The sequence below is a fragment of the Myotis daubentonii genome, chromosome 14 (genome assembly GCF_963259705.1).
Source record: "Myotis daubentonii chromosome 14, mMyoDau2.1, whole genome shotgun sequence".
Classification (NCBI taxonomy): Eukaryota; Metazoa; Chordata; class Mammalia; order Chiroptera; family Vespertilionidae; genus Myotis; species Myotis daubentonii.
In genome coordinates, this window is record NC_081853.1 from 29,298,450 (window position 1) to 29,321,073 (window position 22,624).

General features: G+C 44.8%; 1 long non-coding RNA gene across 1 annotated transcript; it reads left to right on the forward strand.

Annotated features, from left to right (window-relative positions):
- The first annotated feature begins 551 nt into the window (after nucleotides 1–551).
- On the forward strand, nucleotides 552–7,190 carry LOC132215147 (uncharacterized). Its single transcript, XR_009448458.1, has 3 exons — nucleotides 552–644; nucleotides 5,945–6,030; nucleotides 6,919–7,190. It is a non-coding gene; the product is annotated as an uncharacterized LOC132215147 (long non-coding RNA).
- Nucleotides 7,191–22,624: the final 15,434 nt, after the last annotated feature.

Consider the following 22,624-nt stretch of genomic DNA (forward strand, 5'->3'; position numbering starts at 1 on the left):
CCTGGGACTCCAGACCAGGCATTTTGGCATGGGGGCCAGGACCACTGACTGGAGCTAAATTGATTGGGTTTTAACCAGCCCCATCCCTTATCAGCTCTAGGATCCAGAAATAGTATTAACCTGGTATGCCCAAGCTTTCACATCTGTGAAATTAATCTACTAATAATACCTAAAGCTCAGAGTTACCAGGGAATTTTCTGTGGTGACTGACCAAGGCCATGTCTTGATTGGTGTTTATTTGGGCTGTAAGGGTGTAGGCATCACCAAAAGTCAGAACACCCTTGATTTGTGTATTTTATTGTATGTAAAATGTTCCTCAATTAAAAAACAGAAAAAGAATAAGAAGAAAAGAAGTAAAAGCCCAAGTCCTCACAATAAGTGTCCTGAAACAGTTGAGAGGGGAGGAGGCTGCTCTGGGGGCCTCAGAAAGGGATGCCCTCCATCGAGGGGAGTGAGCTCCTGGAGGCACAGCCCCTCCGGACTCTGCTTTGTTCTCCTCTCCAGCCTCAGTGCCCAGGGCAGTACAAAGCGCAACAAGCATTTCCCGGGCACCACAGAGGAGGGGGAGATGATGGGACAGTCCCTCTGAAGCTCACAGCAAGCAGAAAGGACCAGACTGTGACGGAGCAGCCCCTTGGAGTGGTGTAAGTCACAGCTGGCGGGGGAGGTGGGGGAGGCGGGCGGTGAGCTCTGTGGGTCTGCAAGGTGGTTGGATGTGCAGAACCCAGGGCTCCCATCACGTGATCCCTGCTAGTGCTCCAGGCTGTGTTCAAGGAGCTTGTTCCGGACAATTTCAAACACAAGCGTTTGGAGGTGGCCTAGTGAGGCGAACTGATTATCTCATGGCTAGCGGAGCCCAAGGACTTCCTGGTTTTGTCCCATCACAATCAACTTTTGAGGCTTCTCATCTGGTTCCTATAAATCTTGGCCCTCAGCCCATCTTCATGCCAAGGATCACCCTTATCTCAAACACCAGAACCTCCCCCCTTGAATCCTAGAGTCCGTAGAGTTTAAGTGAAGGGGCAGATCCCTTGCTGCTGAGGTTTGCAGTCCCAGAGCAGCCCGTTCCTGAATGACGGATAGCTGGCCTGACCTCACCTGTTATACCTGCCCCAGCATAAGGAAATTACAGCAGAATTCCTACGTAACCTTGGAGGGGAAAGAGAAGGCCTTTCTAACTATGTCCTAAATCCAGGAGCCGTAAAGTAAGATTGTTAAATTCAACTAAATAAACATTTCTAAAATACTTGATTGTGGAAACCATTGTAAGCAAATTCAGAAGACAATGAACTGGGAACACATTTTTCAATTCATGTAATAGAATAATAGTTTAATTTATCCTATAAATCAACAAAGACCAACCTCCCAATTAAAAAAAAAAATGACGGAAGCTGTGAAAAGAAAGTTATAGATAAATGACTTCTTTAAAAAATTGGTTCTAGCCCTAGCCGGTTTGGCTCAGTGGATACAGCGTCGGCCTGCAGACTGAAGGGTCCCGGGTTCAGTTCGGGTCGGGGGCATGTACCTTGGTTTCAGGCATATCCCCAGTAGGGGGTGTGCAGGAGGCAGCTGATCGATGTTTCTCTCTCATCGATGTTTCTAACTCTCTATCCCTCTCCCTTCCTCTCTGTAGAGAAATCAATAAAGTATATTTTTTTAAAAAAATTGGTTCTAGAGAGGGAGTAAGGGGGCGGGGGGAGAGACACCAATGTGAGAGAGATACATTGATTGGTTGCCTTCTGCACACACCCTGACCGGGAATTGAATTCACAACTTAGGTATGTGTTCTGATCAGGAATCGAACCCATGACCTTCCAACCAACTGAGCCTCACCAGACAGGGTAATAAAATGACGGTTAAGATTAAAAAATCCTTGGTCTCACAATGAGAGAAGTAAAACCACATAAAATTGCTGATACTCAACAATTACCTTGACCTAAAAAACAGCAACTTCATATGGCTAATGCTAATACAAATTAAAACAACATTGAGATACTGGTTTTGTCCTTTCGTATTGATAAAGATTAAAAGGTTTGCCAACATCTTGTGTTGGCAAAACTCTGGGGAAACAGGGACATTGAGGGCAGAATGCTAACTTATATATATGGAAGGCGATTTGACAGTTGCCTCTCAAATGACAAATGTAAATATGCTTTGATTCAGCGATTCTGCTGCAAAACAATTCTACATAGGTACTCACATACCTAGATATACAGTTATTTACTACAACAATGTAATTTCAAACAATTAGAAAAAACTAAATGCCCATCGGTTGGTACACTGGCTAGATAAATTATGGTACGTTGATACATACGCGCAACAAAGCATTAGTAAAAATAGAATGAGGATTCTCTTTAAGTATTGATTTTAAATGATCTCTAAGATACACTGATAGAATTTTTAAAACTGTGCACACAAGGTTCCGAACATTATGTACAGTATGTTACCATCTGGATAAACAAATATAAAGGTGTGTGTTATAATGACTTGGAAAAACAATTTTTTTTTTTAAGGAGCCAATTTTTTAAATTGATTTCAGAGAGGAAGGGAGAGGAAGAGAGATATAGAAACACTAGTGATGAGAGAGAATCAATGATCGGCTGCCTCCTGCGTGCCCCGCACAGGATTGAGCCTGCAACCTGGCATGTGCCCTGACTGGGACTCGAACCATGACCTCCTAGTTCATTGATGGCAAACCTATGACACGTGTGTCAGAGGTGACACACAAACTCACTTTTTTGGTTGATTTTTCTTTGTTAAATGGCATTTAAATATATAAAATAAATATAAAAAATATAAGTCTTTGTTTTACTATGGTTGCAAATATAAAAAAATTTCTATATGTGACACGGCACCAGAGTTAAGTTAGGGTTTTCAAAATGCTGACACGCCGAGCTCAAAAGGTTCGCCATCACTGTAGTTCATAGATTGATGCACAACCACTGAGCTACACCAGCTGGGCTGAAAACATTTGTTGTGCCTAAAAGTGGGGACTTGGGTGGCTGGAAAATAGAGGTAGGAGGAAAACATTTCATTGAATACTGTTTTATGTCTTTTGAATTTTGAACCCTGTGACTAATTACCCATTCAAAACAAACAACACAAGAAATAGCCAGTATTTCCTATCAAAATACCATACTCTAACCAAAGCATTAACAGAACAAGATTAGACAGGAAGAAACTCGGCTATGAGGGTCCCTCCTGTAAAAGTCTGCCCTATTCTTGTGATGTGTATTGTCTCAGGACATGTTGTCTGAGCAAAGAGCTGGGAGGCAGTTAGTAACACTAGACCTAAGGTCTTAGGCGCTGATCTGAACTTCCTGAGCTCCTGCTGGGTGGGCCCTGGTGACAGGAGCTTAGAGGCAACTGGAGGAGACAGAACTAATTCAAGCTGGAGACTGAGTTAAGAGACAAGACAGGAGAGCTGCACAGTGAGACGAGGTGCTGACTGCCAAGAGATAACAGGCCAGCTAAGCCAGAGAAGAAGGTGACCTGCAGTGGACCAGGAAGTCATTTTCCCTCCCAGGTCTTTTCCCTGTAAATTTCTTGCGGTCCAACCCCATCTGGTGTCCACTTTTTGGAAGACCTGAACTAAGGCTAAAGCTATTGCCATTCTGTATAAAACTTAGTCCTGAGCTTCCTGGCATCACAAGAAAAAATTGGAATATTGTATGGTAGTCATTAGTGCTCTTCACCAAGTACCTTTAGTCTCCCCCCCGCCCCGCCCCCCCCCCCCCCCCCACACACACACTTCCACGCACATTGTTAAGAGTGCTTCCTTGAGTTTAATTGCTCTAAGTCAGAGATTCTCAACCTGTGGGTCGAGACCCCTTTGGCGGTCGAACGACCCTTTCACAGGGGTCGCCTAAGACCATCCTGCATATCAGATATTTACATTACGATTCATAACAGTAGCAACATTACAGTTACGAAGTAGCAACGAAAATAATTTTATGGTTGGGTCCCAACATGAGGAACTGTATTTAAAGGGCCAGAAGGTTGAGAACCACTGCTAAGTCACTAAGATTTGGGGGATCCTTTTTATAACCCTAACCTAGCCTTTCCTGAGTAATATATGTTGGTTCTTTATCTCTTACTCAGTGTTTGCCAATAGCAGCACTGTTAGCAGCATGGGTCGGATCATTCTTTGCTGTGGAAGACAGTCCTGTGCATTGTAGGATGTCTAGCAGCATCACTGGCCTCTACCCTCCAGATACCAGTGATGCTCCCACAGTCGTGACAACCAAACATGTCTCTAGACATTGCCAGAAGTCGCCGAGGGAGCAAAATCTCTCTCAGTTGAGAGCCGCTAATGTAAACAACAGCAGCAAAATTTTTCTTCATAAAGAGACTAAATGTAGCCCTGGCTGGTGTGGCTCAGTTGGTTGGAGCATCCTCCCATACACAAGAATGTGGCCCATTCGGTCCCGGTGAGGGCACATACCCATGTTGCAGGTTCAATACCCGGACAGGTCACATGCAGAGGCAACTGTTCGGTGTTTCTCTCTCTCTCCCCCCTGCCTCTCTCTCTCAAATCAATTTTTTTTTGAGTTAAAAAAAAAAAAGAAACTTAAAAAATAAAAAAACAGTTACAAGCATGGCGGATATAAATCCAATGATATCAATAATCCTTTTAAATGTGAATTGTCTCATGAGAATAAGAAGACAAGCCACAAACTGGGAGAAAATATTGGCACTCTGTATACTTTCTGCTCAATTTTGCTGTCATCCTAAAACTGCTCTAAAAAATTTTTTAAGTAGTTAAAAAATGTGTTTGGTCTAAATATACAGACTGAGAGAGATTGTTCAAATGGGCAAAAATAATTGACAGATAACTTTGACCTCAGTAGTGAGAACCTGCATGCTTTCCCTTCAGAATTGGCAGCAAGTCTCAGGCAAGGATGTCTTCTCTCAACACTCTTATTCAGCATTGTGCTAGAAGGCCTCGCTGCTACGTTAAGACAAGAAAAGGAAATAAAAGGTAAACAGATCGGGACGCAGTTACAGATTACATGATTGTTTATGTAGAAAATCCAAAAATAACTTCTGGAGCTGATAAACAAGTATAGCAAAGTGGCAGTTCATCCTGATATAAATAAATGGTTAAATAAATAAATAGGGAGAAGTAATAAATTTCCTATGCAGAAGAATTCCAAATAATTTAACGTTAAAATCCTAAACCCTGGTACTTGTGAGGTTATTTTGAAAATAATGCCTTTGCAGAAAGAGTTAAGATGAGGTCATTAGGGTGGGCTCCAACCTATAATAATGAAAGAATAATATGCGAATCAGACTGGACGTCATTCCGGACGTCCTTCCGGACGAAGCCCACAGGCATCCAGGACCCAGGCTTTGCTCTGGCCCCGGCTTCGTCCGGGAATAACTTTATAGTGGAGGGACTGTCTCAGACAGGTGATCAAGGTTAGTATCAACAGCAACGACTCATGATGATAGTGTGTACCTTGGTATGATGTGATGAATTTGGGACTTTATCTTTGTTGCCTTCCTCCAAAAAACCTATAACCCCTAACCATGAGAAAAACACCCGACAAATTCCAATGGAGGAGCATTGTACAAAAGGGGCTAGTACTCCTAAAAATTGTCAATGTCATCAAAACCATGGAAAGCCTGATGAACTCTCACAGCCAAGAAGACCCTAAGGAGACATGACCACTCAATATAATGTGGTGGAGGTGTCCTGAATGGGTCCTGGGTGAGAAAAGAGGACATTAGGTAAAAATTAGGGAAATCTGAATAAAGCATGGATTTTAGTTCATGATTATTTATCAATATTAATTCATTAATTGGAACAAATGTATCATACTAACCTAAGATAATAATAGAGGGAAGTAGGAGTGGGATATATGGGAACTTGGTTCTATCGCCTCAATTTTACTTATGTTTTGTTAATCTTCACTGAAGATATTTTTCCATTGATTTTTAGAGAGTGGATGGAATGAGGAGAGACAGGGTGAGAGAAGCATCAATGTGAGAGAGACACATCAATTGGTGATCAAGCCTGCAACCAAGGTATGTGCCCTTGACTGTAATCGAATCCAGGACCCTTCAGTCCTTGGGTTGACGCTCTATCCACTGAGCTAAACTGGCTAGGGCTAGCTCCTCAATTTTTATATTAGTCTAAATTTTTTTTATATAAGTCTAAAACTATTCTGAAAACTAGTCAATTTAAAAAAAAAAATTAAAGATGATAAAACATGAGACAGCATGGAGGGACTTGGAGAGTATTATGCTGAAAGAAATAAGCCAGTCAGAGATACTTGTCTTTACAAGTATCACATGATCTCACTCATATGTGGAATCTAATGAACAAAATAAACTGATGAACAAAATAGACCCAGAGACATAGAAGCATGGAACAGACTGATGAATCTCAGGGGGACGAGAGCAACCAAACAATTTGTATGCATAGAGAAAGCTAATCCACCTTCTCTATGCCTCAGTTTCCTCATCAAATAGCAAAAACAATGATCTCATCGGGTTATTGTAAGGATTAAAAGAGAAAATATAGGTAAAGCCCTTCGAAGAGTGCCCATATATAGTAAATTGCTCAATAAATGCTAGAAAAATAATAAATATAAATAATTGAGGGAAGGAACCACAATAGGTGCTAAAAACATTAGGTCCCTGGCCTGTGTGGCTCAGTTGGTCACCAGTTTGAATCCTGGCCAGGGTACATGCCTGGGTTGTAGGCTTGATCCCCAGTAAGGAGTATGCAGGAGGCAGTTGATCGATGTTTCTATCGATGTTTCTCTTTCTCTTTCTATCTCCCTCTCCCGTCCTCTCTCTTGAAAATCAATAAGAACGTATTTTTAAAATTTTAAAAAAATTAGGTGAAATGTTGTTCAGGAACAGGGTGTTACAAGGCTCACCCCATGGTTTACATTCTAATTGCAAAAGGAGGAAGTGCCTTTACAATGGAGGAATCTGGCAACCACCATCTGAACTCAGTCTTCAACCATAAGATCACTAATGATGGGACAACCTGCTATTGACGTCCCCTCCTGATAAGATGTTAGGTGAAGTGCAACAACACCTTTGAAATCTATCTTACCGGGAAAGTCAAACGGAATCTAATCAAGCTATAGATCAGACTTTCAGTTTACAGGAAATGAAATGCAAAAATAGAGGAAGAAGTTCAATAATATGAAGAAATATGGAGACAAATCCTAAATGTCGGAACAGTCTACAAGTGACTTTAAAAATTCTGTGTCATGCAATTAAGAAGATTGGGAGGGAGAGTTCATTTCACATAGCGATGCTCATGCCTCTCTCGTCTGTGATGCTGCCAACGCTAACATACCTATAAGGAAGGGAAAGGGAGTGTGCGGGATCTTGCAGGATGGCTTTTAATAGGTGGTATACATCAGCTTCCACTTGTATTTCTTTGGCCATAACTTCATCAGGCCCCTACCTAACTGAAGAGGGCTGGGAAATGCAGCTGGAAGCTTGGGAAAAAGAGGAATGGTGTTTGGTGAGCATCTAGCCAGTCTCATCACACATGTAACACCATTTACCCTCCACTAGTGTAGGTCTCAGCATGGCCTTGGCCAGAGAATCCTGAGCCATGCAACACCCTTAGTCCCATGCTATTCCTTGGTCTGAGGTGGACCAACAACCCAGTGTCTTCCTTTCTCCCCTCATGCCTCACAGCCAGTCAATCACCAAATACCATTGTCTCCACCCTTACATATCTTTAAATAGCAATCATCTCTCTGACTGCAACTGGCAGATCTTAGTGCATCAGCCTTCCACATGGCCTCCCTTCATGCAAGGCTCCTGCTCTCAGGGGGCTTATATCCTATATAATAAAAGCGTAACATGCAAATCAACTGAACAGTGGACGACCGGTTGCTATGACACGCACTGACCACCAGGGGGCAGATGCTCAACGCAGGAGTTGCCCCCTGGTGGTCAGTGCGCTCAGCCAGAAGCCGGCTCATGGCTGGTGAGCGCAGCGGTGGTGGGAGCCTCTCCCGCCTCCACAGCAGCGCTAAGGCTGTCTGACTGACAGCTTGGGAGTGGGCCTAAGCCAGCCGTGGGCAAACTACTGGCCCGTTTGAAATGAATAAAACTAAAAAAAAAGACCGTACCCTTTTATGTAATGATGTTTACTTTGAATTTATATTAGTTCACACAAACACTCCATCCATGCTTTTGTTCCGGCCCTCCAGTCCAGTTTAAGAACCCATTGTGGCCCTTGAGTCAAAAAGTTTGCCCACCCCTGGCCTAAGCTGTCAGTTGGATATTCCCCAAGGACTCCCGGACTGCAAGAGGGCGCAGGCTGGGCTGAGGGTCCCACCCCCAGTGCACAAATCTCGTGCACTGGGCCTCTAGTTTTTGAATAAGGCTGCAAGTGAGCAAATAAATAAGTGGACAAGATAAGTTAGTGACAGGTGCTATGAAGGATCCAGAGGCTGAAATGGTATAGAATTACTATTTGGGGTGAGAAGAAGGAGCTGATTGATATAGGACAGTCAGTGATGGTCTCATTGAAGAGGAAGCTATGGCAGATAGTATTACCCAGAATTGTCCAGAAAAGCAATATTTCCATTTTAGTGTGCTGTTGCAGAACCCCGCCACTCCCCATTCAAGCGGTAGAGTCTGTTCTTGAGACTTGTGACTTGCTCAACTAAAGAAGTACAACAGACGTGATGCTTTGTGACTTCTGAGGGTAGGTCATGAAAGACAATAAAGCTTACACCTGGGTCTTTGGGGGCCTTTTCCTAGAAACCCAGCTTCATGAACAACCAAAGCTCTCAGGCTTCAGCCCCGGCGTTGCTCATAAATGACTCTCCGCACCAGCTTGCCAGCCATGGGAGTTGAGCACATCCTCAGTTCTTGGTGGACTTGCCCCAGTTGATGCTGCATGGAGCAAAAACGCATCTTCCCCCATCAAACCCTGCTCACATTACAGATACATAAGCAATACAGATGACTGCTGTTTTGGAGCCACTGAACTTTGGAAGGTTTTATTATGAAACAGAGTACTGAGCTGAGGCCTAAATACCAAGGAGCCAGCCACAAGGAAATCTTCACAGCATCTTAAGCATTGCCAACAACAGTCCCAGGGCTCTATGGCAGGAACAAGCTTGGCAAACTGAATGAACCGACAAGGCCACGCGGCTGAAGGGGGAAGCAGTAAGTCATGTGACTTCAGAGAAAGGCTGTAGCCACAGAAGCAGAGCCTCCTGAGCCATGATCAGAAGTTTGAAATGCATCTGAAGTTCAGTGGGAGCCTTTGGAGGAATATGAGCAGGGGCTATGGCCTGTCCTTGAAAGACGGCTCTGGCCGCTGTGAGGAGGGTGATCGGGAGCAGGACATGAGTGGAAGCAGGGAGACCAGTTAGCAGACCACTGCAGTTGTCTGGGGTGAACCCGATTGTCACAAAGTGGTGAAAAAAAGAAGATCGATTCTGGGCATTGTATAGAGTCAACAGGCCTTGCCGATAGATAGAATGAGGGGTTAAGGATAAAGAAAAATAAAGGCAAACTTCTAGGTTTTTCTCTCAAACAACCAGGTGAGTAACAGGGCTACTGGCTGGATGGGGAAGGCTTGGGGAGGAGCAGGATGGGGGTGGGGAAAACATCCCATTCCCTTGGGATATACAATTTCTGTGTGGTTATAGAAAGAATTCAAGCTGATGAAATAGTTCTTACTAAGCGCTTAGCAGGCTGTACAGAGCGTCTGGGTCTGGTAGGAGTGTGGATTTTAATAGCTGCGTGGCTTAAAAAGTCCTTTCTATTTCTTTGCCTGTATAGCTTTAAGAGTCTGCATGCAGACTGTGATTGTTACAATTACTATGGCAAAGATCCCAGTTGGAAGCTAAAACACACCCAAAGGAGGAAACTGAACTCAACACTAGGGGACCCAGCCAAGCACTTCCCCCAAACCATACTTTATTAGCCAGTCTGGAGGAGAGTCCCTGTGTGACCACGAGGAAGGAACCAGGCCTAGGTGCTCACTGAAAGAATGGCTGAAATGTGTTGGGGGAAGAGCTGTGAACTTCTGTAAGGACTTTCATAGCAGGCAGACCTGGGCTGTTGGAAGCAACTCCCAGATTGCCAATGGGGAAAGGGAGAAAGAGGGAGATGGTGTGGCCCAAGAGGAGAGAAAGGGAGCCTAGGCCAGGCCACACCTACATGCCTTCTTACCTTTATTTTCCAGCACCAGTTCAAGGAGCTTGCCCAATCCCCCAAACCCTCCCTCTGCAGGATGTGTTACAGAAGACCAGAGAAAAACCAAGCAACGCTTAGAGAAATGGAGTTACACTTTTTTATTATTACGCGGGGGCCCAGAGAAAAATGTCTGTCAAATTCTGAGCAACAACCTGGAGGAAGTTGTCCCTTTTTATATCTTTTTCAGTCCATTGTCTCCCAAATATGGGGTTTTCCAGTCCCCTTTGCAAGTTCTTAAAGAGCCCTATGTGCTGGGGCTTTGAGACCTCATCTAAAGGCCTGACCTGGCTCCAGCACTGATAACTTCACCTGGGGAAGGTTTATAAACAGATCTTGCAAGACCAGACAGTTAAAGGGGCAGTGGCTAGATTCAGATTGCTAGCCCCCCAAAATGTCTCATTTTCCCCATCAGATGCACCCCAAAGCTCACAAGGAAACTGCTCTCTTCACCTGGTCTCCAGCAAGGATTATTCATTCACCTGTCCAGGCTTCCTGGAGATCCCCTTACAGGACCCTGAGTTGGACTGATCAACAGAGGGGAGCAGGGTAGTGGACAAAGGATGGGCAATCCCAATAGAGGGACAAGGCACTCAGTGACCCAGAGTTCCTTTGCTGGTTCCCATGTCAACACAGAGTCCTAATTCCACCGACTCTTCTCTCCTGTATTTTTCATGTTTGCTTCAGCTTTCCTCTCTGTTGTCTCCTCTGCAGACCCATAGTACTTACTGTTCAAATACTACTTCTCCCCACTCTCTCCCCAAAGTATAGCGAGGGGTGTCAAGTTTAACTATGAGCCCCCAAAGAGCCAATATAACTCATGCCTGCGCATTATTTCATCTGTTCATTCAATAATTATGTATTGAGCTCCCGCAGCGTGGTTGTTAAGGAGGCTATTGCAGTAATCCAAGTGAGAGATGATGATACTTGGAGCAGTATGGTAGTAATGGAGATGATAAGTGATTGGATGCTGGATATATTTCGAAAGGTGGAACCGATAGGATTCCCTGATGGATTGGACATGAGATGTGAAGAAGAAGAGGAAGATGCTTCCAGGTTTTGGGCCTAAGCATCTAGAAGGGTGGTGTTGCTATTTTCTGAGATAGGAAAGACTACAAGACAAGCACGTTGAAAGAACTAAATCAAGAGCTTGATTTTTGGACATATTAAGTTTGAGGTGCTTATATAGCATTCCAGTGGCAATATTCAGTTAGCAGTCTGGATTCCTGGGCAAGGTCCAGTCTGGAGATAAAAATGTTCAAAACCTTAGCCTGTCTTTCTCAACGCATAAGCAAAAAGAAACATTGGAATCAGAGGGAGCCTGCAGAATTTCAACCAACAAATATCAGGAAGTATAAAATTAACCAAGAGATCTAGAAGTGTTGTGGTTGGCATTGCCTGAAAGAGTTAGAGAATGACTTCTCTCAGAGACTAAATGAGATAATGTATCTAAGTACACTTTAGAGCTTCTAAGCGCCTCTCCATATGGGCACCATCATTGAAAGTGTCTGCAGTAGTCCCCTGCCCCATAGAGACTGATGTGGGAATTATCTTACCCCCCTAAAATGCCAATAGACCAACGGCCTTTCGAGATCCCTTCCCTCCCGGGGCCAATATCACTATTAAAAACCAAATACCCTCCCCTCCTCCAATAAACTTCTTTTCTCCTCCCTTCCATCACATTGGCCTATCCCTTCTTACAAAGTAAAGCTGCCATGCATTTAATGCAAGCAAACAGACAGAGGGGAACAAGGGAATAGGGCATGACCATACCCAGCAATAACTAACGTTAAATCTCTTGTTATGTGTATTTCTTTAATTTTTAAAAATTTGTTGTTTTGTTTTGAGATGTTTGCTGCCAGTGTGATTATTGTTGTTTTGTTTGTCATTTGTCTTATCTCTCTGGATGTTTGGGTGTGGTCCCCCCCCCTTTTTTTATTGACTTTTTTTTGGAGTAGTTTTAGATTTACAACAAAATCAAGTGGAAAGTAAAGAGTGCCTATTTATCTCCTGACACACCGTCTCTCTCACTATCAACATCCTTCACCAGAGTGCTACATTTGTTGCAACTGATGCATTTATATTAGCACATTGTTATCACTTAGTTTACATCAGAGTTCACTCTTGGTGTTATACATTCTATGGGTTTGGACAAATGTATAATGCCACATATTTACCATTAACCATTACCATTTACCATTATAGTAAGTTTCACTACCCTAAAATCCTGGGCTCTGCCTACTTATCCCTCCCTCCCCCATAACCCTTGCCAACCACTGATCTTTTTACCATCTTCATAGTTTTGCAGCTTTTGTATTCCTTTTTTTAAAAAAAAAAAAATTAAATTTTAAATTACAATTGATGTACAATATTATATTAGTTTCAGGTGCACAACTCCACGAATAGACATTATCTATACCAATAAAAGGGTAATATGCTAATTAGACTGGACATCTTCCAGATGACCTTCCGGATGTCCTTCTGGACAAAGCCATGGTGGTCGGGCCGAGGCAGAGGCAGTTAGGGATGGTCAGGTCAGCAGGGGAGAGCAGTTAGGGGGAATCAGGCTGGCAGGGGAGAGCAGTTAGGGGGATCAGGCTGGCAGGGGAGAGCAGTTAGGGGGATCAGGCTGGCAGGGGAGAGCAGTTAGGGGGATCAGGCTGGCAGGGGAGAGCAGTTAGGGGAATCAGGCTGGCAAGCAGGTGAGTGGTTAGGAGCCAGCGGTCCCGGATTGCGAGAGGGATGTCCTGGATTGGAGAGGGTGCTGGCCGGGCTGAGGGACCCACCCCCCATGCATGAATTTTGTGCACTGGGCCTCTAGTATAACATATGAAGGGATCACCCTGATAAATCTCATACCTATCTGAAACCATACATAGTTATTACAATATTATTGACTATATTCTCTGTGATGTACTCTACATCCCCATGACTATTCTGTAGCTACCAATTTGTACTTCTAAATCCTTTCACCTTTTGCACCCATCTTCCTATCTCCCCTCACATCTGGCAACTGTCAAAATATCCTATATAATAAAAGGCTAATGTGCAAATTGTCCCCTCGAGAGTTCCACCAGCAGGCCGGGAGTTCAATCACTCGCTATGAGATGCACTGACCACCAGGGGGCGGTGCGGAACATGGTGGGCGACCAGTGGCAGTGGCGGGGTGCTGAGGGAGTGAGGGAAGGAGAGGCAGGGAGGCCGGGAGGCGGGAACCTGATCGGCCCTGATTGCCGGCCAGGCCTAGGGACCCTACCTGTGCATGATTTTTGTGCACCAGGCCTCCAGTTCTATATAGGAGTCTATTTCTGTTCTGCTTGTTTGTTTATTTTGTTGAGATTCCACATATAAGTGAAATCATCTGGCATTTGTCTTTCTCTGTCTGACTTATTTTAATCAGCACAATATCCTCGAGGTCCATCAGTGTTGTTGCAGATGGCAAGATTTCATTCTCTTAAATGACTGAATCACATTTCATTGTATATATACACCATCTCTTTATCCATTCTTATAGCGATGGACAAAGGTTGCTTCTATAGCTTGGCTATCTATATATATAAAAAGCTAAGTGACTGACCGTCCGTCCATCTGACCGACTGACCGGCTGGTACATATGATGCGCACTGGTAATTTAAAAATAAACGTTGACTTGCACATGCGCGATATATATAAAGCTCTCACTGGCGCCAATCACACGTGTGTTTTTCCATCTGTCATTGTCGATTGTGAATTTGGTTGACACTTCTATTATAGAGAAAGGGCAAATAGTGATATTAAAATATTTCTTGTAATTAATTTCCTTTCAGTGTGCACGAACTCATGCACTGGGTCACTAGTTATAAATAATTCTGCAGTAAACATATGTATGCATATGTCATTTCCTGATTTAACATTTTTGGTTTCTTTGGATAAATACCCAGAAGTGGAATTGTTGGGTCCTTCTTTGTCTCCTGTTATAGCCTTTGTTTTAGGTTTATTTTGGCTCTGGCCAGGTAGCTCAGTTGATTTGAGCTTTTTCCCAATACACCAAGATTGTGGGTTCAATCCCCAGTCAGGGCACAATGAATGCATAAATAAGTGGAACAACAAATCAATGTTTCTCTCTCTGTGTCGCTCTCTCTCTCTCTTCTCTTTCTAAAAAAAAAAAAATTAAGGCTATTTTGTCTGAGTATTACTAACTCAGCTTCTTTTTCCCCATTTCCATTTGCATGCAATATCTTTTCCTATCCTTTTTCTTTTAGTATGTGTGTGCCATTCAATCTGAAGTGAGTCTTATAGATAGTAAGGGTCTTGTTTTCTTATCTATTCAGTTACCATATGTCTTTTAATTGGAACATTCGATCCATTTGCATTTAGAGTCTTTGTTGAGCCCTAGCCCATTTGGCTCAGTGGATGCAGCATTGGCCTGTGGACTGAGGGAGCCCAGGTTAAGTTTTGGTCAAGAGCATGTACCTTGGTTGCAGACTCAAGGGCCATGTGGGAGGCAACCAATCGATGTATCTCTCTCACATCGATGTTTCTCTCAGTCTGTCTCTCCTCCTCCCTTCCACTCTCTCTAAAAATCAATGGAAAAAATATCCTCAGGTGACGATTAACAAAATAAAATAAATAAGTAAAGTAAGCATTGATAGATATGTATTTATTACCATTTTATTATTCATATTTTATCTTTTTTCTTAAAGAAGCCTCTTTAACATTTCTTAGTGGTGATGAACGCCTTTAGTGGTTTTTTGTCTGGGAAGTTTTTTTCTTCTTTTTTTTAATTGATCTTGAAGAGAAAAAGGGAGAGAGAGAGAGAGAGAGAGAGAGAGAGAGAGAGAGAGAGAGAGAGAAGCATTGATGTGAGAGAAACATCAATTAGCTGCCTCCCACATGTGCCCTGACCAGCGATTGAAATCACAACCTGGATATGTGTCCTGACCAGGAATCAAGCCCACCAATTTTTTTTTTAATTAATATATTTTATTGATTTTTTTACAGAGAGAAAGGGAGAGGGATAGAGAGTTAAAAACATCCATCAGCTGCCTCCTGCACACCTCCCACTGGGGATGTGCCCACAACCAAGTTACATGCACTTGACCAGAATCGAACCTGGGACCTTTCAGTCCGCAGGCCGACACTCTATCCACTGAGCCAAACCGGTCAGGGCAAGCCCACCAATTTCTGATACACAGTACGATGCTCCAACCACAGAAACACCAGCCAGGGTGGGAAGCCTTTTACCTGTCCTTTGATTCTAAATGATAGCTTTGCTGGATAGAGTAGTCCTTGCTTTTCATCACTGAATATTTTTTGTCAATCCCTTCTGGCCTACAAAGTTTCTGTTGAGAAATCAGCTGATAGTCTTATGGGAGCTCACTTGTCGGTAACTAACTGCTTTTCTCTTGCTACTTTTAAGATTCTCCCTTTGTCTTTAACCTTTTATATTTTAACTAGAGGCCTGGTGCACAGATTCGTGCACCAGTGGGGTCTCTCGGCCTGGCCTGCAGGGATCAGGCCGAAACCAGCTCTATGACATCCCCCAAGGGGAGCCGGATTGCGAGAGGGCGCAGGCCAGGCCGAGGGACCCCACCGGTGTACAATCAGGGCTAGGGCGGGGGGGGGGGGGCCACGGGAGGGCTCCAGGGCATGTCCAGCCCATCTGGCCCAGTCCTGATTGGCCAGACCCCAGCAGCAACCTAACCTACCAGTCAGAGTGTCTTCCCCCTGGTGGTCAGTGCATGTCATAGTGACCAGTTAAACGGTTGAATGCTTATTATGCTTTCATTATATAAGATTATGATGTGTCTTGGTGTGGGCCTCTTTGGGATATTTTGTTTGGGACTCTGTACTTCCTGGACATGTATGCCTATTTTCTTCACCAGGTTAGGGAAGTTTACTGTCATTATTTTTTAAAATATGTTTTTATTGATTTTAGAGAAAGAAGAGGGAGAGGGAGAAAGAGAAACATCAATGACAGAGAAACATTGATTGGCTGACTCCTGCATGCCTCTACCGGGGACTGAGCCCATAACCTAGGCATGTGCTCCAACCAGGAATTGAATTGGTGATGGTGACGCCCAACCAACTGAAACCACACTGGCCAGGGCTACTGTCATTATTTTTTCAAATAGGTTTTCACTGTTTTGCTCTCTCTCTGCTCCTTCTGGTACTCCCATGATGCAAATGTTGGCATGCTTGAAATTGTTCTAGAGGCATCTTAAACTATCCTTGATTTTTGGATTCTTTTTTCTTTTTGCTGTTTTGATTGGGTGTTTTTGCCTCCTTATATTCCAATTTGGTGATTTGATCATCTGCTTTATGTACTCTACTCTTTATTCCCTGTAATGTATTCTTCATTTCAGTTAGTGTATTCATGCCATTGCTAACTGGTTCTTTTTTATGTTTTCTATCTCCATTTTTACATTTCCTACCTCTTTGTTGAAGTTCTCATTAAATTTCTCTACTCTTCCCCTGAGTTCACTGAGCATTCTTATAACCATTGTTTTAAATTCTGCATCTGGTGGATTGCTTTTCTAGTTTAGTTCTTTTTCTGGAGTTTAGTTCTGTTCTTTCATTTGGGACATATTTTTTTTGTCTCCTCATTCTGGCAGCCTCCCTGTGTTTGTTTCTGTGTATTAGATCTCCAGGTCTTGATAGAGTGGCCTTATGTAGTTGGTGTCCTGTAGGGCCCAGTGGTGCAGCCTCCCCTCCCCAGTCATCTGAGCTGGGTGTTCCAGGTACACCCCTCATGTGGGCTACATGCATCCTCCTATTGTAGTTGAGCCTTGACTGCTGTTGGTACATCAATGGGAAGGATTTACCCCCCTGGCCAATCAGCTTCAAGGACTAACCACAACCACGTTGGAGGATCGCTGTGAAGGGGCTGACCCCATGGAGCAAAACTTACATGGAACAGAGGGGCTTAGGTGCCCACCAAGTTTACCCCTTGAGTGTGTTGCTCATGAAAGTGGTTGGGTCTGTGGGGCCTCCTGTGAGGTGTAGGCCAAGGTCAGCTGCCACCTTTGCTCTAAAAGGGAGCCACCCAGCCTGAGCTACAAAGTGATCTGCAGATGACTGCTACTCCTGCTGGGTTTGGAAGTGCCTGGGAGAGGCCAAGCTACGAACCAAGGCCTGCTGCCACTAGTGCTGGGCCTGGGGCCACTTGGCAAGAGGTACAGGATACACCGAGGCCAGACGCTGCTTGTTTAAGAGATTTTAGGAAAGTTGGCAGCATGAGCCAAGACAGGCTGTTTGTATGGAAAAGCCACTGGAAACAACAGGTGGGCCCACAAGTTGGGTGGGCAGAGTCTCAGGGAATCATCATGGTAGGGCCAACAATGTTAGGTTGATGGAGACTGAGATATGGTAGCCTGCCTGCAGGCTCTGTCAGGGGAGGGCTCAGCAAAGGAAAAATGGCTGCTGCCAGCACCTCTGTCTGGAAGGAAGTTGCCTCTCTGGCTCTTACCCTGATGCCAAACAATTTAGTCCTTCCCCATATGTTGCTGACACCTTTGCTGCCCCAGCACTGGTGTTCAGAGCAAGTGAGTTTGAGTAAGTCTGTGGATGGGCCCTTTAAGAGGAACACCTAGGACTCCAGCAGCCTCCATGTCACTCAGCCACAATCCCTGCTGGTCTTCACAGCCAGAAGTTATAGGGACTTCTCTTCCCAGCACTGGAACCTGGGCTGGGAGGCTTGGTGTGGGGATAGGAACCTTGGCTCTGCAGGGGGACCTCCACAGCTGAGATATCCCTCCCAGTTTTTAACTGCCACATGTGGGTGTGGGAACAGCCTGTCCCGCACCTCTACTCCTGCCAGTCTCTCCTATAGTTTAATTGTAATTTTGATGTGGTTGTGAGAGGTTCCAAGTACTGTGTTTGCCTATACCGCCATCTTAACCAGAAGCCCCGTAGTTTTGAAGAATTTATTTACATTTTTCCAGAATGTCATATACTTGGAATCATAATGTATAGCCTTTTTAGATTGGCTTCTCTCACTTAGTAGTATGCATTTAAGTGTTCTTCATATCTCTTCATGACTTGGTATCTCATTTCTTTTTAGAGCTGAACATTCCATGTATAGTGTACAATGTATACATGGTATTGAGGTACCACTGGTATATACCCATTCACCTACTGCCTTCAGTAGTTGGTTATTCATCTGGGTTGCTCTCTGGATGCTTTTACTACAGTCTCCCTGTCTTTCAGTTTTCCTATAAAGAATGTAGGCGTGGCTTTCCACCTGATCTCCCTCCCCCTGAGCGTGCTCTGGCTGTATCACCAGTGCCGCATCCTCTCCTTCCAGCCACCGTCATGGTCATCTGACGGTGATGAGGTGTTCTCAGAAGTCTTCAAGACCTGGGAGATTGCTGATGGGCTGTGCCTCAAGGTGAAGGAGAATGGTCAGGAGGATAGCAGATAGCATTGATGACTCACTTATTGCTGGAAATGCCTCCACTGAAGGTCTGGAGGGCAAAGGGACCGTAAGCACAGTCATCACTGGTGTGGATACTGTCATGACCTTCATTTACAGGAAACCAGCTTCACAAAAGAAGCCTATGAGAAATACATCAAGGATTGCATGAAATCAATCAAAGGGAAACTTGGAGTATAGAGACCAGAAAGCGTAAAATTTTATGACAGGGTGCAGGACAAATCAAGCATCTTCTTGGTAATTTCAAAAACTACCAATTCTTTTGTTTTATGTTTTATTAGATTGATGAGAGAGAGAGAGAGAGAGAGAGAGAGAGAGAGAGAGAGAGAGAGAAGCATCAATGTGAAAAACATCAAACAGTTGTTTCCTGCATACAACCCGACTGGTTCCTGCATGCACCCCAACCAGGGATGAAACCTGCAACCTGACCAGGAATCAAACCTGCCACCTTTAGGATGCTCCAACCAAATGAGCTTCACTGGCCAGGGTCTATCAGTTCTTTACTGGTGAAAACATAAATCCAAATAACATGATTGTTCTGTGGGGCTACTGTGAGGATAGTATGACCCCAAATATCATTTTCTTTATATATATATATATATATATATATATATATATATATATATATATATATATATATATATATATATTAGAGGCCCAATGCACAAAATTCATGCAAGGGGCCTGGCCCTCACAGCCCCAGCTTCGTCTGGAAGGTCATCCAGAAGGATGTCCGGAAGGTCATTCGGCTGCCCAGTCTAATAGCCATGTTACGCTTTTATTATAGACTAGAGGCCTGGTGCACAAAAATTTGTGCACTCAGCGGGGAGAAGGGGGCCCCTCAGCCCGACCTGAGCCCTCTCGCAGTCTGAGACCCCTCGGGAGATAATGACCTGCTGGCTTAGGCCTGCTCCCGGTGGCAGAGGGCAGGCCCAATTCCTAGGTGCAGCCCCTGGTCGGGCTCAGAGCAGGGCCAATTGGGGAGTTGGGGCGCTGCCCCCTGTCATGCACAGAGCAGGGCGGATTGGGAGGTTGCAATGCCACCCTCAGTCACACTCAGGGTAGGGCTGATTGGGGGGTTGGGGCACCGCCCCCTGTCACACTCAAGGCAGGGTCAATGGGGAGGTTGCGGCGCCACCCCTTGTCATGCACAGAGCAGGGCCAATCAGGGGGTTGGGGCTCTGTACCCTGTCACGCACAGAGCAGGGCCGATCAGGGGGTTGGGGCACCGCACCCTGTCACACACAGAGCCGCAGGGCGATCAGGGGGTTGGGGAGCTCCCCCCTATCAGGCACAGAGCAGGGCTGATCAGGGGGTTGGGGCACCTTCCCCTGTCACGAACAGAGCAGGGCGGATAGGGAGGTTGTGGCCCCGCCCCCTGTCACACACAGAGCCACAGGGTGATCAGGGGGTTTGGGCGCTGCCCCCTGTCATGCTGATCCTGGTGCTGGGAGGCCTCTCGGCTCCGCTGATTCTGGTGCTGGGAGGCATATTACCCTTTTACTATATAGGATAGAGGCCTGGTGCATGGGTGGGGGCCAGCTGGTTTGCCCTGAAGGGTGTCCTGGATCAGGGTGGGGGTCCCCACTGGGGTGCCTGGCCAGCCTGGGTGAGGGGATGATGGCTGTTTGCAGCTGGTCACACACCCTTCAAGGTGGGGGTCCCCACTGGAGTGCCTGGCCAGTCTGGGTGAGGGGCTGAGGGCTGTTTTAAGGCTGGCGGGTGACTGAAGCTCCCAACTGCTCCTTTTTTTCTTTTTTATTCTGGGCCAGCTTTAGCTCTGGCTCCAGCTCTGAGGCCTTTGCTGCTGAAAGCAGGTATCTGGTTTGTTTGGGTTCTATAGTCAAAACACTGTATCAACTCCAGCTCTGAGATCCCGGCTCACTGAAAGGAGGTTTCTGGGGTTTTGCTTAGCTTCTATATTTGTAACAATGTTTCAAACTGCAAGCTCAGAGGCCGGCAGTGGCAGGCGGGGAACGTTGGAGTCCTCCGTCACTGAAGCAAGCAAGCCTCATGTTAGTTTCAAGCTGCCTGGCTGCCGGCCGCCATCTTGGCTGGCAGTTAATTTGCATATCGCCCTGATTGCCAATGGGAAGGGTAGCGGACGTACGGCTAATTACCATGTTTCTCTTTTATTAGATAGGATATTGATTGATTGATTGATTTCAAAGAGGAAGGGAGAGGGAGAGAGAGATAGAAACATCAATGATGAGAGAGAATCATTGATTGGCTGCCTCCTGCACACCCCACACTGTCAGATGACCATGACTGTGGCTGGAAGGAGAGGATGCGGCACTGGTGATACAGCCAGAGCATACTCAGGGGGAGGGAGATCAGGTGGAAAGCCACACCTACATTCTTTATAGGAAACCAATCTGCAGAACTTTTTCATCTTGCAAAACTTTATACTCATTAAACAACAACTCCTCATTCCATCACCTCCTCTGCAAACACCATTCACCTTTCTGTTTTTATGAATTTAATTCAGATGCCTATATAAGTGAGATCATACAGTGTTTGTCTTTATGTGACTAGCAATGTCCTCAAAGTTCACCCATGCTGAAGCATGTATCAGGATAGCTTCCTTGTTAAGGGTGAAGAATATTCCATCCTATGTGTAGATCACATTTGTTTATCCATTAATCCATAAATGGACACTGGATTGCTTCCATGATGCTACTATAAACATGGGAGTGAAAATACCTCTTGCAGATGCTGCTTTCAAATCTTTGGGATAGGTACTCAGAAGTGGGATTACTGGATCATATGATATTTCTATTTTTAATTTTTTTGAGGAACTGTTTCCCACAGTGGCTGTAACATTTTATATTCTAACTAAGAATGTGCAAAACTTCCAATTTCTCCATATCTTCATTAACACTTGCTTTTTTCTGTACTTAGGATTGCATGAGGTTTGTTAGGACAGAATAAAGCACAATGGTCTGGGATCAACAAACATAGACTCTTCAATTTTTAAGTTCCTCATTTTTAAGGGAAGTTTCCAACCACACCACTGTGGTTAATTGTTCATTGGCCAGCCTAAGATCCAGACTCGTAAATGGAAGTTTCATTGATATGTGAGAATAACTAGTGTGACAGCGTTTCCCCATGGCTTCCAGAGGACAGTCTCCAGAGAAACTTGAAAATAGAAGTCAGGAGAAAAGTTTTTTTTTTGGGGGGGGGGAGGGGAAGGGACGCCTGAGCAGCAGAGGAACACAGCTTCTTCCTCAGGGTGGCCACAGACCTGCAGGCCCTTTGTACAGGTCTCCCTATCCCCTTGTCCCCAGGACAAGAATTCCTCTGCACCTTCCCCCACCCCAAAAAACAGACCTATTAAAAAAAAAAAAATCTGCCCAGCTGGTGTGGTCAGTGGTTGAGCGTCAACCTATGAACCAGGAGGTCACGGTTCAATTCCCGGGCAGGGTACATGCCGGGGTTGCGGCTTGATCCCCAGTGTGGGGCATGCAGGAGGCAGCCGGTCAATGGCTCTCCCTCATCATTGATGTTTCTATCTCTCATCCTCTTCCTTCCTCTCTGAAATCAATAACTATGTTTTTAAAAAACAGTCCTATAAAGAAAAATAATTCCTCTGCCCTCGCCAGGGAATAGAGGCCTGCTATGCCCATCTGGAGGAGGCTCCTAATCAGAGAATGCATTCAGCTTTTAGAATGTGGCGACATTCTTTGGTGGAAAGAACGCTGAACGAGGAATCTGGAGCTCAGAGCCCTGGGTTTCAGTCCTGGTGCTTTGGCTCCAAAGCTGTGTGATGTTACACAGACTTCCTCGAGAAATTTCCTTTTCCAAGGAATACAGCTAACTCACCTGCTTTGGACTCAAGGCTGAGACAACTGTCCGAGTTCTCTGAATGCCCATTCTGGTTCAACTGTGCCTTGCTTTTTTATCATCTTTATAGAACAGTGAAAAACCCACCTCTATGAGAACTATTTGCACGACTATTTGGTTTTTTTTCCAACAATGCAGTCCATGCAACAATATGACTGAGTGTGATCCCCAGGC